The 16,956-nt window shown below is 36.7% G+C and overlaps 1 protein-coding gene across 11 annotated transcripts in view; it reads left to right on the top strand.

Annotated features, from left to right (window-relative positions):
* The window catches only part of LOC147831063 (uncharacterized), a 171,791-nt gene that overhangs the window by 38,473 nt on the left and 116,362 nt on the right, over positions 1-16,956 (top strand). Inside the window, exon 3 of one of the 11 annotated variants that reach the window (XR_015525015.1) lies at positions 15,907-16,360. The exons of the other annotated variants lie outside the window; for them this stretch is intronic. The gene's annotated coding sequence lies outside the window, so the exon portion shown is untranslated. Of the gene's footprint in view, positions 1-15,906; positions 16,361-16,956 lie in introns of those variants that run through there. 11 annotated transcript variants of the gene reach the window in all.

The raw sequence follows: 16,956 nt of genomic DNA, 5'->3' as shown, positions 1-16,956 counted from the left end.
GAGACATGCCTCAGAATATGAACATATACTTATTACAGTAATTCAGAAAGGAAATCAGCAGCAAGGAAAAGAGGGGGTCACACTTATCCATGTGAATTCACTCATTCACAGCAGCAAACATTCATTAATGCAATTTCCATCTATTTTGTCAGCCTTGTAACCCACAATGCTAACAAGGGCCCAAGAAAATGAGGACTGTAGGCCTGGAATAAAAACAAGCACTTAAACCCTGGACTGAATCACAGGAAATTAACAATGCACAGACACATCAGACGCCGCTCTTGACCTTCAAGCCATCGTTATTAGACAGGCGCTAATACTTCAGTTGTCAGTTTACAGTTGTCAAACCAACAAATAAAAGGAACGTAAATAGCTTCCAGATGATGTTACTGATTGGAGGTTTAGCTTAACAAACCTCAAGCATCGGCTAACTGGCAGGAGGAGATAATAAAAGTCTTTTTCATTAAGTACAATGCCATTATTTTATGCCAACTTCAATAGTTTTGTAGTTCTTGTTACAATTTTACAGATAAATACTTAATTTGAATAGACTTTAAACTGCAAGAAGTTTGTTGTACGTGTTGGAAAGTCAGTAAAATAGCATAGTATTTTTACAGATACTTAAGACACATTCTAAGTAAACAATGTGTTTATCTGAAAAACAATTCTAAAGTTCTGTGTACTTTTGCTCTTTATTTGGTCCACAATCCACATGAGGTAGTTTTAAGTTAGCAAAAAAACAGTACAAATATAAACATTAGCTAATCAACTTACGCCTGATTCACACAGGGCATCAGAGTCCATGCTTCTTATTTAATTTGAATATGTGACATCAAGCGTTACCGAACTACAGAAGTTAAGAATTTCTCAACTTTTCAAGCACCTATGGAAGATCGATTTATGCAAATACTTCAGCGCAGATAGTGGCCAATGGTGGTCTAATTTCATTGGCTGACTATAAAGAATGCGTCAGCATCATCATCAGATATGCCCTCCATCAAACGTTGAGGCTGACACCCCATGTGAATGTACTGTTATGGTGCAAGGCTCAATCTTTTTTTGTGTAAAATGTTTTAAATTTGGACCGAGATGCCTATTAACCACAAGGTGTCATTCATTCATTCATTTATTCATTTTCTTTTCGGCTTGGTCCTTTTATTAATCTGGGTTCGCCGCAGTGGAATAAACCACCAATTTATCCAGCATATGTTTTTACGCAGCGGATGCCCTTCCAGCTGCAACCCAACACTGGGAAACACCCATACACTTTTGCATTCACACACATAGACTACGGCTAAATTCATTCATTTATTCATTCATTTTCTTTTTGGCTTAGTCCCTTTATTAATCTGGGGTAGCCACAGCGGAAAGAAGCGCCAACTTATCCAGCATATGTATTACGCAGCAGATGCCCTTCCAGCTACAACAGATCACTGGGAAACATCCATATACACTCATTCACACACATACACTACGAACAATTTAGCCTACCCAATTCACTTAAACCGCATGTCTTTAGACTGTGGGGAAAGCTGGAGCACCATGAGGAATCCCATGCGAATGCGGGGAGAACATGCAAACTCCACACAGAAATGCCTACTGACCCAGCCGAGGCTCGATCCTGCAGCCTTCTTGCTGTGAGGGTATCGTGCTACCCACTGCGTCACTGTGACACCTTCCACTAGGTGTCAATCATAAATATTGCACCTTTAAATAAAATCAACAGTCTGTGTAAAGTGAGATTTGGCACATATATTCTACATCAACGTCATCACCTCTTATATGTGGTGCACCTCAAGGCTCTGTTTTGGCCTCCACACTTTTTTCATTGTAGAGGGTGATTCAAAAAGAACACCACAACTTTGAAAATTTGTATTTAATCAAAGAAACATGATGGAACCTTGGGTATTAATCAATTTGAAGAGTACTTAAAGTTGTTCTAATCTTAAGAGCTTCTTTAAATCAATGACAGAAAGAGCGTAGCTCTCCTTTTCTTCTTTGCAGAGTTCTTGATTTTTTTGTGGTATTCTTTTTGAATCACTCTGTATTTGCTCCTATTATGGTAGATCTTTAAAATGTACTATATTGTGTTTTACTGCTATTCAGATGACTTGCAAATATATTTACTGTTAGTAAATGGAAGTAGTTTGAAACATCTTATGTCTTGCTTCTTTGTCTATTTGAGAAATTTAGCCTTGACATTCAAGAGTCTTGGAATTGCAAAGCATGCTCTCTTATCATCAAGGTTTGACTTTTGTAATTTGTTGCAGAATGTCCGAAATACTCGCCCAAGGCTGTCAATGAATATTAAAAAGCTTTGTCTTTGATTTCTCTACACTGGCTAATGGTACAATATGTACAATTTAGAATTGATTTGAATCTTTTTGTATTAGTACAATTATTTACGTGGCCTTGCCAACTATATCAGAACTTCTAATTGACTATAAGGACTAAGTTGGTCAACATCTTGCTTTTAATAGTGTTATATAAATAAATTTGACATTGGCATTGGCACTATAGTTGAATTGGCAAAGCTAAAATGTCCGTAGTGTGAATGGGAGTGTATGGGTGTTTCCCTGTGATGGGATGCAGCTGGAAGGGCATCCGCTGCGTAAAACAAATGCTGGATAAGTTGGCGGTTCATTTCGCTGTGGTGATCCCAGATTAATAAAGGGACCAAGTCAAAAAGAAAATGAATGAATGAATATTTTTTATCTAGATGCAGGGATTAACATTTAGCTAAGTCAATGGTTCTCAAAGTGGAGGTCGGGCGGCACAATGAAGGGGGGTCGCCTGGTGAATTCCAAAAATCTATTTATTTTATTAAACCATAAGAAATACAATATTTTATCCATAACTAGGCCCACACGGAATCTGCACACGCAGAATTCTGCAGATTTTCTGCAGATTTCTGCAGATTTTTAGCTCATTATTAATTCTGTTTATTTACTTGAGTAAATGTGTAAATCTGAATTTATTCAGTTTTTATTCTGTAATTTATTACTTTTTATTTAATATATTAAGGTTTTAGTTATGATACTCCGCTGGATACTCCCAAAATAATTCCGCAGAAATCCGCAGAATTTTACCAAAACTCTCCGCAGAAATGGCAAAAAGCGTCCGCAGATTCCGTCTGGCCCTGTCCATAACCTACTGAAGAGAAAAATAGTCGTTTATAGTTACTCAATACTAAATAGTTACTATAGTAGCTTATATTTCTATTGGATTGCGATGAATTACATTATATTACAGACTAGATTAAAGAGCAATAGTGTCAGATGCAGCAGATTGATTTTATAACTCCAGGTTAAACTTTCTGGCCCATTTACAGCACTCACATACATTAAAAAAATTAAACAAAGAATAGACTTGGGTCTATTGGTGTGTGTGTGTGTGTGCGCCATTGCATGCAAGGTTTCTGTATTTATAACCACCTTAGGGGGGGGTCGCAAGTCACTGGCATTGTCATTTTGGGGGTCATGGGATTAAAGTTTGGGAACCCCTGAGCTAAGATATAACCCTAATTTTGAGGCTTTAATCTCAATACTTTTTTGTCTGGTTAATGGTTATGTTTTTAGTCTTCTTAATCCTCTACCCTTGTCTTTAATGAAATAAACAGAAAGAGGCATTTGTCCTGCTTCCGGCTGCATTGGAGCTGACATTACTGCTTTGACTTTCCTGCGCCTCCCCAGCATGATGTTCTCTCTGCGCATTCTGTTTAAAGGTCAAAGATTATCACCTCATTCAAAGGCCATTTGAACATTCATCTTGTGATGAAGCGTCGGCGTGTTTGGAGCGTTCCCGGTGACTCCTGCTAGCGGCGTGCTTTGTTTAGCTGAAGATGTTGGCACCCGGCCTGTCCCTCCCTACCTGCAGCATCAAGCAGGCGGCATTAGGGGGCTGAGGCCATGCCAAAACACAATTTGGACTGTCTCCAGCACTTCATTGGAAAGTAATGGTTTTCACTGAACTGAGTTATGACCAGCTGTTTGCAGACAGTCTGTGACATACTGATAGACCAGAACACCGTATGTTGCTTTCCAAATCAAATGATACAAGGAGTGTGACAGAGTGGTGAAACATCTGTCATTAGCAATTTTCAGCACGCTCCACTAATTCTGGACAAAATACGGGTAATGAAGTTACCGCAGGAAACTTCAAATACTGTCAGCGCAACAAGGCCGTAAGAAACTGGTGCTCATGAAGGCTTATAATCTAATTCATTTGTTGTAAGACATACAGACGGACCCATAATTGTTTTTGATCATCGTATTTTAAAATGCAAATCACAAATGTTCTTCTTTAATCAAGGAACAAAAATCAAGGCTGGGCGGGAGGTTTGTTCCTTGTTAGAGAGACTCCCTCCCTTGTAGTTGTTGCCACGAACGGGGCCATCAGAGTGAGGTTACAAAGGTTTGACGCGTCTGAGCGTCATTGCTCACTCGACCCAGAAACACGCAGTCAGTCTGCCTCGTTCTCTGTGATCTACAGGAAAGATGTCCTGCTGTTAGTGGGAACCCAAATTGAAGTGTTTTATCTCAGCAGCTGCGAGAGACCACCTTATGCAATTTCACAATTGTCTATACAGTAGTTCTCTCGATATTGAATCTTATGTCACATTAGCTTGTGGAGAATGACTTTGACAAATATGCCAAAAATAGGGGGTTTTCAACACAATTTTTCCTCCACTATCTGTGTGTGTGAGTGAATTCTTTTGGAAACTACAATACTTTTACGGGATATACTTTTTTAGGATTCTTTGATTAATAGACAGTTGTAAGGAGTAGCATTAAGCCTGTCACAATATCAAATTTTTGTTGTACTATATATTGCTCACCAATTTATTGCGATAAATGATATTATTGTGCTTTTAAAATCAATTGATGACTCTCATAATGCAAGTGTGAACATAATAGCTTCATAATAGAAGTACATTTACTATTAACAGATAGCATTTTATTCTTAAGAAAATGTAATATAATTATAGCAACTTTAATAAGACATTTAATCAGGCATTGGAATCAGAATGTGGAAACCACAGTTTAAGTCAGAATTATTTGCCCCCCTGAATTATTAGCCGCCCTATTTATTTTTTTTTTCAACAATTTCTGTTTAACGGCAGATTTTTTATTTTTTTTCAACACATTTCCAAACATAATAGTTTTAATATCTCATTTCTAATAACTGATTTTTTAAAATCTTTGCCGTGATGACATTAAATTATACTTGACTAGATATTTTACAAGACACATCTAGACAGCTTAAAGTGACATTTAAAGGCTTAACTTGGTTAATTAGGTTAGAGTAATTAGGCAAGTTAATGTATAACAATGGTTTGTTCTGTAGACTATTGAAAAAAATAGCCTAAAGGGGCTAATAATTTTGACCCTAAAATGGTGTTTAAAAAATTAATAACTGCTTTTATTCAAAATAAAACAAATAAGAGATTCTCCAGCTGAAAAAAATATTAGCAGACATACTGTGAAAATTTCCTTGCTCTGTTAAACATCATTTGGGAAATATTTAAAAAAAGAAAAAAAAAAATTAAAAGGGGGGCTAATAATTCTGATGTCAACTGTATAAACCCAAAACAAATAAATAAAAAATGTTAACAAAATGTGCAAGGTACCAAGAACTAACATGTTTAACAAAGTCAATTTAGACTTTTAAACACAGAGGCACTGGACACTGAACAGGCCACATTCTTTACCAGATCTATTTTCAGTTGTTAGGCACCCAAACATGCTATAATAATTTGTAGTGAATAATTATATAGTAAATACTATAGTTTTTTTAAAACCACACTGACACTGACACACCTTCAATAAAGATTGGATGAGATGACAGAGGATGTGCAATCAGCTAAAATGTTGCTAAGTATGAGCTATATATATATATATATATATATATATATATATATATATATATATATATATATATATATATATATATATATATATATATATACCAAAAATGACCTACGGCCTAAGTAGCATTCATTTCAAATAAAAATTTACCTTTACATTTATTCAATTTAATACATGATTGCTCATTAAATGTTTTAAAGAGGCTGTTTGTAAGACTTGTGATCAGATATTAATTAATCTTAAAAACAAGACCTGCTCCCACTTCCAACCCAGCCTCATTCTGAAAACATACCTCTGTTTACATTTATGGAGACAATCAAATACGCCCCAGGAGGTGCGTTTTTTTTGTTGCAGTTTTTGTTTTTGCAAACCCACCAGAGGCCGCTGTGTGCGGTTTTTCTATCGAGTGCCATTTGTGCCTGTTGTTCTCTTGTAAATCCACCAGAGGCTGCTGTAGACTGACTGTTTGACTGACTGAATGACTGATCAACAGACCCACCCTCCTCCTTCCCTAAACCCAACCAGTAGTGTTGGTGGGCGGGTCAAGCACAGATTGCCCACACACTTCCCTAAACCCAACAGACAAATTTAAAAAGCAATTCAGAAAAAGAAAAGCCCTCTTTTGATTTTTACCACGTTTTACCACATTCTCACCCTTTTATTACTTGTTTATTACTTTTATTACACCCTTTTAAATACTTTTCAGAGTAAGCATATTGCCTATTTCATAGGTTGACTACTGAGACGTTTTGACATAACAAACATTCTCTGACATAACAAACATTGGAGCCACGAGACTAATCAGATATTTCCATTGTGCTTGCCTTTGGGTACTAGAATGTTCAGTGTTTGGGTGAACTATCCCTTTAAGGGGTAATGTTACTTTGTATGCCAGTCAAATGGCTTCTTGTATAAGTAGGCGGTTCTTGGCTGGAACGAGCTGTAAAGTGGACCAGGCTTTGTACTAGCAGTCAGACGTCTGTCTGTGTGAGACGAGCAATAGCTCAGTCGTCTTTTCTATTTTAGCCTTAACAGCAGTTTGTATGTTTCAACCTGAAAGACCTTATCAGATATATATTCATTAATATCTTCAAACAGGATTGGCTAAAGCTCATGAAATGTTCTTGAGTGCAGCTTGAAGGATGTGTCTTTGCAGTTGATTGTCAGAGGACGACATGTTGAAGCGGGGTGGGCGTAATGAAGCGCTCCAGAGATCACTGCACAAACAAGGGGCCCGTTTTGGCAAAGCTTGGCAGCAGAAGGGCTATAAAATGATATGTGTTAATTTTGTGTTAATTATTATGGGTGCCACATGTTAAGCAGAATGTTCTAGCATTGCAGAAGTTAGAAAAATCCACACGGATAATTACGGCTGAGTGAAAGTGGAGGGAAACAGTTGGACTGTGCGATTGTAAAGCTGTACTGCTGGAGTCCTGCCCCAGATCTGATGCCCTATTTTACCTTTTGTAACGACGAGTCTCGTGTGACGCGTGGGGTGAATTACTGGCAGGACCGAGCTGACGATAATCACCCAGAATCCTCCAGGGACGGGTAGCGCTGAGCTCATTAATATGCAGACTCCCACAGCTTTTACTTGTTTCCTGCTGTCAATTGTTTAAAGCAGCACTGGGCTACATTATTCATTTAGAACAAACACGTGACCTAAAGATTTCTACTAACTCACCTAATTATCAGTATCATCAGAATTAGTATGGTGTTGGAGACTTTGGTGTAGGAATTTGCGTACATGCTAAAGCAATGCAGATTCTGAATTTAGTGCAATAGTTTTATAATAGTCAATAATATATCATTGTTTCAAATTCGTAATATAATAGTCAAGCTCTTAAGCCACGCCCCCTTTCCATTTAAATAGCTTTAGTAAGTGTTTCCATAGACTGCTATTGTTATTAGCCTACATATCTTTGCAAAGCAGTGTCATATATAAGCTGTCTCGTTTCATAGACTGTGTTCTTCGAAGGATCCATTTGAAGTGCGCTGCGTCATCGCAGCATGATGAAGGCTGTCTCATTTCAAAAAAATTCGAAGGCTCCTTCAATCTCTGCCTCTAAATGCATCCTTCGTTCCCCAGGTAGCGGATATAACCGGTGGATTCTTCGTGGCCTCAAACGTCCCATGATTTATTGCGCGTTGATAACGGCAGGAGGTTTTTAAAAGAAAACTCCGGTTTAAATGTATGAATTAAGTTTCTTTTATCTGAATATGTAAACACATGTTAAAAAAACAAAAAGAGTATGACAAGAGGGACTTTATAGACAGTTTACATGTTTATGTGTACATGTATGGATCAAAGGAAATATATGTCCAGCTTCTGTAAACCTACCTTTGCTTTTAAATGGCTTAAATTAAATTTTAAAATCACTTTGAAAAAAAAAAAAGACTTACAAATTTTATATTAACAGCAGCTGTTATGGTTGCCTGGTGACGAGATCCGTCCTCTGTAGGCTATATTGTCTCATTTCAAAACGCTTAGTTCAGCCTGTATGGACTTCGAAGGACTCACTTTTGAAGTCTGCATCCTTCAGAGGATGCAGCCTCTGAAATGAGACACAGCTATTGACATGGCGGTGGGCTCATTTGACCTTATTCAAGTAACCAGTAAGCATCTCAATATGATAATGAAGCTCTCAAGCCACGCACCCAAACAGATTTTATAGACTTCCATTATAATAGGCCTAGATGCATATCTTCGCATAGCAATGTCATAGAAACATGTGGTTGGCTCATTTGACTTGGGCAACCAACCACATTCAATTTGACTCTGTAACCACGCCCATAGCAACAAAACACAGTACTCTAGAAACAGTTTAGCAACAGCTATATCTCAGCATCAGAACATTGCAGAGACATGGGGGTTGGTTCTTTGACTCATATAAGCATATTGCACATTTTTTAATGGTAAATGCAGTGACTAGCTACATGCTAATAATGATTAGCCAAGTGTTATAACATGCTAGAAATGCTTATTAAGTATTAGGATTTGATCACACATGTATGTGAGCCTTGCCTAGTAAGAACCCAGTGTACACTAGCAACTGCCCAGCAACCTTCCAGAATATCCAGGGAACTGCCTAGCAATGGCCTAGTAATGCCTTAGTAACACCTTAGCAACCACCTAGCAACTACTCTGAACACCATAGTAACCAATCAGAACACCAAAGCAACCACCTAACAACCATGTAGAAAACCCTAGCAACCACCTAGCAATGCCTTAAGAACTACCTAGCAACCACTCAGAACACCACAGCAACCACCTAGCAACATTTTAGCAACCTCTCAGAACATCCTAGCAACTGCCTAGCAACTACCCAGACTATCCAAGAAACTGCCAAGCAGCTGCCTAGCAACTGCCTCGCAATGGCCTAGTAATGCCTTAGCAACCGCCTAGCGACCACTCAGGGCACTCTAGCAATCACCATAGCAATAACTTAGCAACCACTCAGAACACTCCAGCAACCATCTAGCAACCTCTCGGAACACCATAGCAACCCCTTAGCAACACCTTAACAATCACGTAGCGACCACTCAGGACACTGTAGCAACTGCCTAGCAACACCTTAGCAACCAATCAGAACACTCTAGCAACCACCTAGCAACCACTCGAAACACCATAGCTACCACTTAGCAACACCTTAGTAACCACTCAGAACATCCTAGCAACCACTAAGTACACCCTAGCAGCACCTTGGCAACTGCTCAGAACACCATAGCAACCTCTTCGCAACGCCTTAGCAACCACCATCTGTCTGTCTGTCTATCTGTCTGTCTGTCTGTCTATCTCTATATCTGTCTGTCTGTCTGTCTGTCTGTCTGTCTATCTATCTATCTATCTATCTATCTATCTATCTATCTATCTATCTATCTATCTATCTATCTATCTATCTATCTATCTATCTATCTATCTATCTATCTATCTATCTATCTATCTATCTATCTATCGCGAGCTATTACTTCATATGAGATCGATGATGGCGACTGCTGTAGTTATTCCAGTTGTGTTTTTGGTATTTATCTTCAGGAAATCACTGAAGGCAACAATATCATGTTATTATAACCGTATAATGTGGCAATAAGATTGTAACTATACTGTGCACTTTGGCCTTATTCATCTATGTAAACACACCAAAAACATTAACATTATACCAGACAATGTAAAAAGGTCATTCCCAGCCACTAGACTTTTCTGACAAGGGATTCGAGTGTCGACGAGAGTCAGATGTGATATACTGCTATACGGGAGTTATTATTATGGATTATAGATAGCCAAAAAGTTTACTCACCCCTTGGTTTTGAGTATGGTCCTGAAATATCTCAGTTTCAAGGGGTATCTAGCCCCTCCCCTACGCCTTCAAGCTAAAGAGAATTGGGACAGGGGAAGGGCTAAAGGGTAAAATGGGGATTGGGCCTAAGTATAGTTAACCTTCCCACTCTTACGCATATATATGAAAAATATATTTTATATTATCATATGCTTCTATATTAATGCATGTAGTAAAGACCTAGACAGTATAGCATTTTTCTCTCAGACATTAGATGCTTCTGAGCACTTCTATCAAACTGACATAGATTTTAAAGCAATACTGAAGAGATGTTTTAGTTTTTTATTTTAGAGTCTCATTTAAAAAATGACTTCTAATTGAATTAAATATATAGGTTTGTCTCAGTCACAACTGAATTTTCACACTCGTTGGCTTGGCTAACAAGCTGTTGAACAGACGAAATGAGCACTGAACAAACACATTTTATACGGTTTGCATTTGAGTGCAGTATTTTCCATTTGATTTCCCCATATTCAAAGATCCACGAATGCCACTGTTAAACTGCACTAGCGTCTTCATCAAGCAAAGTCGAAGGCATTAAGTGTTCATCCATTTCTCCGCTGGGTTTCGGGTGCCCCCTCAAGCATGCTGTCATTGATAACTGCAACAGGCTCGGCAGAGCTTGGCTGGGACGCTGTTGGCAGAGCTGTGCTTTTTGCTTAGAAATATCACACTCCATCATGCGGCATGAAAAGCTTTGTTTTTCTCCTAGTGACCTTCTCCCACTCCTCTGCCTCCTCCGTCCATCTGTCCATTTGTCCATAATGCCGAGCTGACAGAGGATGGACAGTTACTGTCCCTCAGAAACAAGAACTTCCTGTGCTGCAGCTTGTTCATCTGATTTGGTGTTGGTGACATCACTTGAGGTGCTGCTTTGCCTTCAGCAGGAGATATTACTCATGTTTCATGCATTGTTTCTCATTGAAATCATTCAAAAATGACTCAAGTTAGCACACTGTAGGAATTCAGGTTCAAAATGCAATGCAATAATTTTTTAATTGTACAGCAGCAATTATCGGTCTCACACTAATGTATAGTTTTCTCACAAATGGGGTTTAAAAAAAACTGAAAGGTGTTTATTGACAAAGTCCCTTTAAGGCAAATCGTTTCGCTCAGCGGCCTTATTTGAAACACCTCTCGGGCAGCAGGCATGGGCCGAAATAAGATTCTGATGGTATGATAACCTTGGATAAAAATATCATGGTTTCACAGTATCACGGTATCATAATTACTGCTCTAAAATATATTCTTTTTAAAAAATCTGGGTAAAAAACTAAAACTTTTTTGCCCTTTAAACACAATATATTTTATTTTGAGAAAAATGTTAAATATTTTTGAATAGTAAACATGTCAGGCTAAATGAATTATTGACTTCTGCTGTCTTCCTTTGTTTCAAAAGCATTTTTTTAAATGGCATCTTTGGATATTTTTTTTCTGCGGGAAATACTGTTGTCCTAAAAAACAACAAAAAAAGTAAATAAAAAAAATTCATACACATACCTTAGGAACTGCATTGCAGAAAATTTTGACTCGACTTTTCCAAACCGCGGTATACCTTGAAAACAGTTATCATATGCCTAGTTCTTCAAAACTGTTTGCCAAGCTTATGATTACATTGCATATTTGGAATCACCAATAAAATTAAACAACAACTGACTCATATGTTCAGTTTCTAAATGTCCGAATCAAACAAAATCAGCATTTCTTCAGGTTGCCCGAGCTAATGCATGCGCACTTGAAGGCAACGAGATCACAACACCAACCACGGATCACGCTGCTCTTCTGAAGTAATTCACAACTTGGTCTTGATGGCAAATCTCCTCCAGAAATGACAGCGACTCTTAGTTAACAAGTTTGTGGCATTTGAGTAGTTGCTGTCATGTCATGTGCCTTTGACAGGACAGACTGTACTTCGTGTTAATTTTATAAGGATTACAAAACCAAGAACTTTTGTTTTTTCTACGTGCTTTAGATTTCAAGTTTTACCTGGATATATTTCTTATGTCTGTGAAGCAAGTATTCGCTGATATTCCAGTGTGTTTGTTAACCACATAAAAGCACACGTCTTGTCGGAGCTTCTCTGTCAGTCTATAGTGAGCGATGATTGGCTCCTGTGCTAGTAGGCGGGGCTTCATTTGCCATATTGTTGTTTCACTTTTTCCCATTCAAAACTATACAAGTGTTATGTCTTGTGTATTCTGTAGTCTTTGTTATAGATGCGTTTAGTAATAATTGAGATCTGGATGCAGTTTTTTGGCTTTTGCAGTTAAGGTTCTAAGAAAAAAAGATATCCAAGGTAAATGACTGAATTGCTAAATATTAAATAATACATAATTGCTTTTAAGCGCCTGTTCAACCCTGATTTAAGCTAAATATTATATGTGCACCTGGACCACACAACCAGTCATAATTGTTGTTTTTTTGGAAACTGAGATTTATACATTGTCTGAGAGCTTTCCCAGCAGGCATAGGACATCAACATGATGTCAGATTGACATTGTACCCTAATGTCATAGAGACGTTGCATTGTGTTTGCAAATAAAAATCGGGTTCACATCAGAACCTAACGTCAGGCCGATGTCAATGTCCATTGTCCAACCTAAAATCAACCAAATATCAACATCTAATGATTTCTAATGTTGTGTGGACATTACCAATATGACGTCTATCATGACGTTGAGTAAAGTATTTGACATCAGTATGTATGACTTTGGTTTAAGATGTTGGCTCGATGTTGGATTTTGGTCACTTTCCAACACAACCTTAAATCAACCAAATATCACCGTCATTTGACGTCATTATTGGGCATCAAAATAATGCTGAAAGGGCATCTGCTGTGTAAAACATATGCTGGATAAGTTGGTGGTTCATTGCACTGTGGCAACCAGTGGAAGGTATATTAATAGAAGAAAAATGACAAAATGTCATGATTTCAACTTAATTAACTCATTCATTTTATTTTCAGCTAAGTGCCTTTATTAATCAGGGGTCCCCACAACGGAATGAACCACAGATTTTAACTTAATGCTCTAATATTTTTTTCTGCCATAAAAATAAAATTGACAATTTTGACTCATACTATGTATTTTTGGCTATTGCCACCTAAAACATAAGATTTCTGTGATTCATGCACACTTTATCAGTGCCATGTATATCAGAAGCAAAGTGTTGCAGGTCATGAATACTCTCCTGGGCTGAACACATGTGAGAGCCTTGGTGTGACATTCAGACATGTCTGTCATAATGCTCAATGCCTTCCTGACATTGATTTGTGAGCATAATGGTTGATTATAGGATGGGTGACAGATAAATTTTATCAAAATTAAGGCACAATTAAACATTTCATCTTCCTAATTACTGGCTGTAGATCTGGCCTGATGACCATGTGCTGTAGGAAATCAGCAACCATCACATATTTTAATGGGACACAGCTGTCCTGCGGCCTAGTAATATCTGCACACAGACCCAGAACTGTAATTTATGGGGGAAAAAAGAATAAATTTGACAGTGGATTGAGTTACAGGATAGATTTAGAATGGCTTTTTTGTTAGTTTTAGAATGATTGTTAGTTATTGAATGTGGCTGCTTTTGTAGAGCATTAAAAGTGTGTTTAGTATTTCTAAACATAATGAAAATTTTTGTTTTGCAAATCTGAACTTCATTAAAACAATATACTGTTATTTCCATTCCGATTACGTACCCCTATATACATTTCTGGAGAGCGCCAAATATGTCCCAGGAGCTATGTTTTTTTTTTTTTTTTTTTTTTTGCAGAATCCACCAGAGGTTGTTGTGTATGCTTTTTCAGATCACATATTTAAAAAAAAAAAAACAGTGACTGACTGAGCAACCGACCAATGCCTAAACTCACCCCTTCCTTAAACCCAACCAATAGTGTTATAAAAAGCACCAGTTGACCAGCGCCCACCCACTTCCCTAAACCCAATCGACAGTGTTTTCAAAAGCACAGATTCACTGGTTCACCTACTTCCCAAAACCCAACACAGTATTTTCAAAAGCAATCCAGAAAAAAAAAAAAAAGCCCTCGCGGCTGCCTGATTTGTACCACAATTTCAGATTTTACCACATTCTCACCATGTTATTTACTAATTTGGCTTTTCTTTTTGGTTAAATCTTCTGGAACCATTCTACACATAACGCTCCATAACGTTTGTTTTAAAGACGAGATGCAGCTACATAATTTGCGATCTCCAGAAATCTATAGGGCTACATGTTCAGAATGAGCAATGTTGGTTATTTTCATAGACTCATTTGAAATATGAAACTTTTATTACTTTATGTTTTAAAGAAATTAATAATAATGGATTTTTAAAGAAATTTATATTTGAGAAAAAATACAATTGTGTTTGCTTACATATATTTACTGTAGTCATATATACTGGTTAAAAACAGATTTTCTTTTTTTTTTGTCATCTGATATTTATTAACCAACACTGATATTAGGAAATTAGGACTTATTTTCAAAGATGTTAGTAATATTCAAAAAGAATATTAACATTTTTGTATGTTTATATTTTAAATTTATCAAAGTAAATACAAAAATAAACGAATAAATACGTCACTTTAGAATTGTAAGGTTCTATCTGACATTTTTGTCAAAATTGAGTTATTGACATGTTCTTATTAAATGACAACTTATTTACATTATGGGATTTTTTAAATAAATTGTTAACATTTTAAGGCTTTTTATTTATATAAAAACAAATGTTACACATATACTGTTTGCAATGGATGCAAAATCTTTAAAGCTCATTATCTCAAAATCATTCAGAACGCAGATGGAACCTTATAATTCCAAGGTCACAAATAAATAAATGCAGATAATATTTTTAAGAGGTAATAACATAAAGACAAACGTTGGTGTTAGCTTTAGAAAGCACACTGTAAAAATGGTAGGTTAGCTCAATTCTCTGTGTTATACAGACTAAATCAACTGCTGGGTTATTTTTTATTACATTTATAGGACCAAATTTAACCCAATGTTTGGGTTGGTCCATATTTTATCTAATTTGGGTTTAAATAACCCAGCATTTCTTAGTTTGCATGTTTGAAATAGTATGTTAAACTTTTTAAAAAATTTTTTATGGGATATCATGTTCTTAGCCTGATATTAGCATAAATTAACATGTTGGAAGCTTGCTTCTAGTGTGAATTAACATGCTGTTAGCACATTTCTAACATTAAATAATATGCTGTTAGCATGTTAGTATGACTTAACCCTAACCTGTTTAATATGAGTTCCATGTTGTTAGCTTGTTTCTAGCATGAATTATCATGTTATTAGCATGTTTATAGTATGAGTTTCATTTGTTAGCATGTTACTAAGATATTTAGCAATGATATGACCAGTTGATTAGGATAATTACTAATGTCACTATTATTAGATGTTCATATTAATTACAGCTGATTGCAAAATTCAAAGTTCTGCTTAATTATTGCTTCTACATCCACACCATGATTAGAATCTATGCTATCACATCCGACCCATTGCATGCACATATACTGTGAAAAAAACCCCAATCTAAATATTTTCATTTAAAATCCCAATGCTGCGTTTCTGTAAAATGCTCCGTTCACTAGCAACGTAAATAATTACGGCCAATGCAAAGAAACACAGCTTGTTTGGTGGCTTGTAATCATATTTGGAAAAAATCAAAATCTGTGCCCTGTGCATTCCACAGGCTTCCTAAAGCAGACAAAGAAGAGTCGCTGGTCCACTGAACGCCTGCATTTCAAAGGCTTGGAAAGGCTTGTGGGGTTCACACTGAAGTAATCAGCCTTTCTGCTCGGCCTGTGCCAAAGAATTAGCCTGGGAAATTCACCAAAATGTGGGAACAGCTTGGGAACAGATTGATGCAGAGGGCTGAGAGAGACGAGAGAGGCTTAGACTGTATGTGTGCAGCGCGAGTCCATTCCAGAGCAAATACATGGAAAAGCTTCTCCTAAGTAACTCAGCTCCTCTGAGCAAGGCTGTCACGCTCTCTGCTGTGAAGGGTCTCGAGTGGTTAAAACCGACCTGCTCCCATAACCAGTGCCACATCTGAACTGATCATCTTTTTAGGGTGTTTTTACACCGTTTACAGCAAAAAATTGGAAATAATATCAGAAACATGAAGGAAGAATGGTTTCAGTGTATCATTGTCATGTAATTAATTGTAGAAAAGTCGAGTCCAAAATCGTCTAAACCAGGGGTTCTCAACTGGTTTGGCCATGGGACCCACATTTTTACATGGTCATCAAGCAGCGACCCAAATTTTTAGGAACTATAATACAATTTTAGAAATTATACTTAATTTGTATTTATTTGTTAACATAAACAAGTAGTGACATACATCATAAGAAATTTACCAAGACTTACAAATAAACGCTATTTTATTGCTGTCATTTAACAAAATGGATCAAATTATTGAAATATTACAAAGTAAAAACAACAAATACTGTTAATAATAAACTCTTAATAAAACATGTTCCTGGTTTCTAAATGTTGTTTTAATATAGAAGGTTTCATGCTCTCTTATGAGAGCACCACACTACATATGACACTGAGGCTTTAAGTCTTTTTTGTCGTCAATATATATATATATATATATATATATATATATATATATATATATATATATATATATATATATATATATATATATATATATATATATATATATATATATATATATATATGTCCATACTTTACATATTCGGGGTCGTACTTGCGCTTCGACATATTTGTTGCA

This window comes from Danio rerio, chromosome 24 (assembly GCF_052040795.2).
Source record: "Danio rerio strain M-AB ecotype USA chromosome 24, GRCz13ab, whole genome shotgun sequence".
Classification (NCBI taxonomy): Eukaryota; Metazoa; Chordata; class Actinopteri; order Cypriniformes; family Danionidae; genus Danio; species Danio rerio.
The sequence above is the reverse complement of the archived record's forward strand: the minus strand, read 5'-3'. Positions and strand labels throughout refer to the sequence as shown.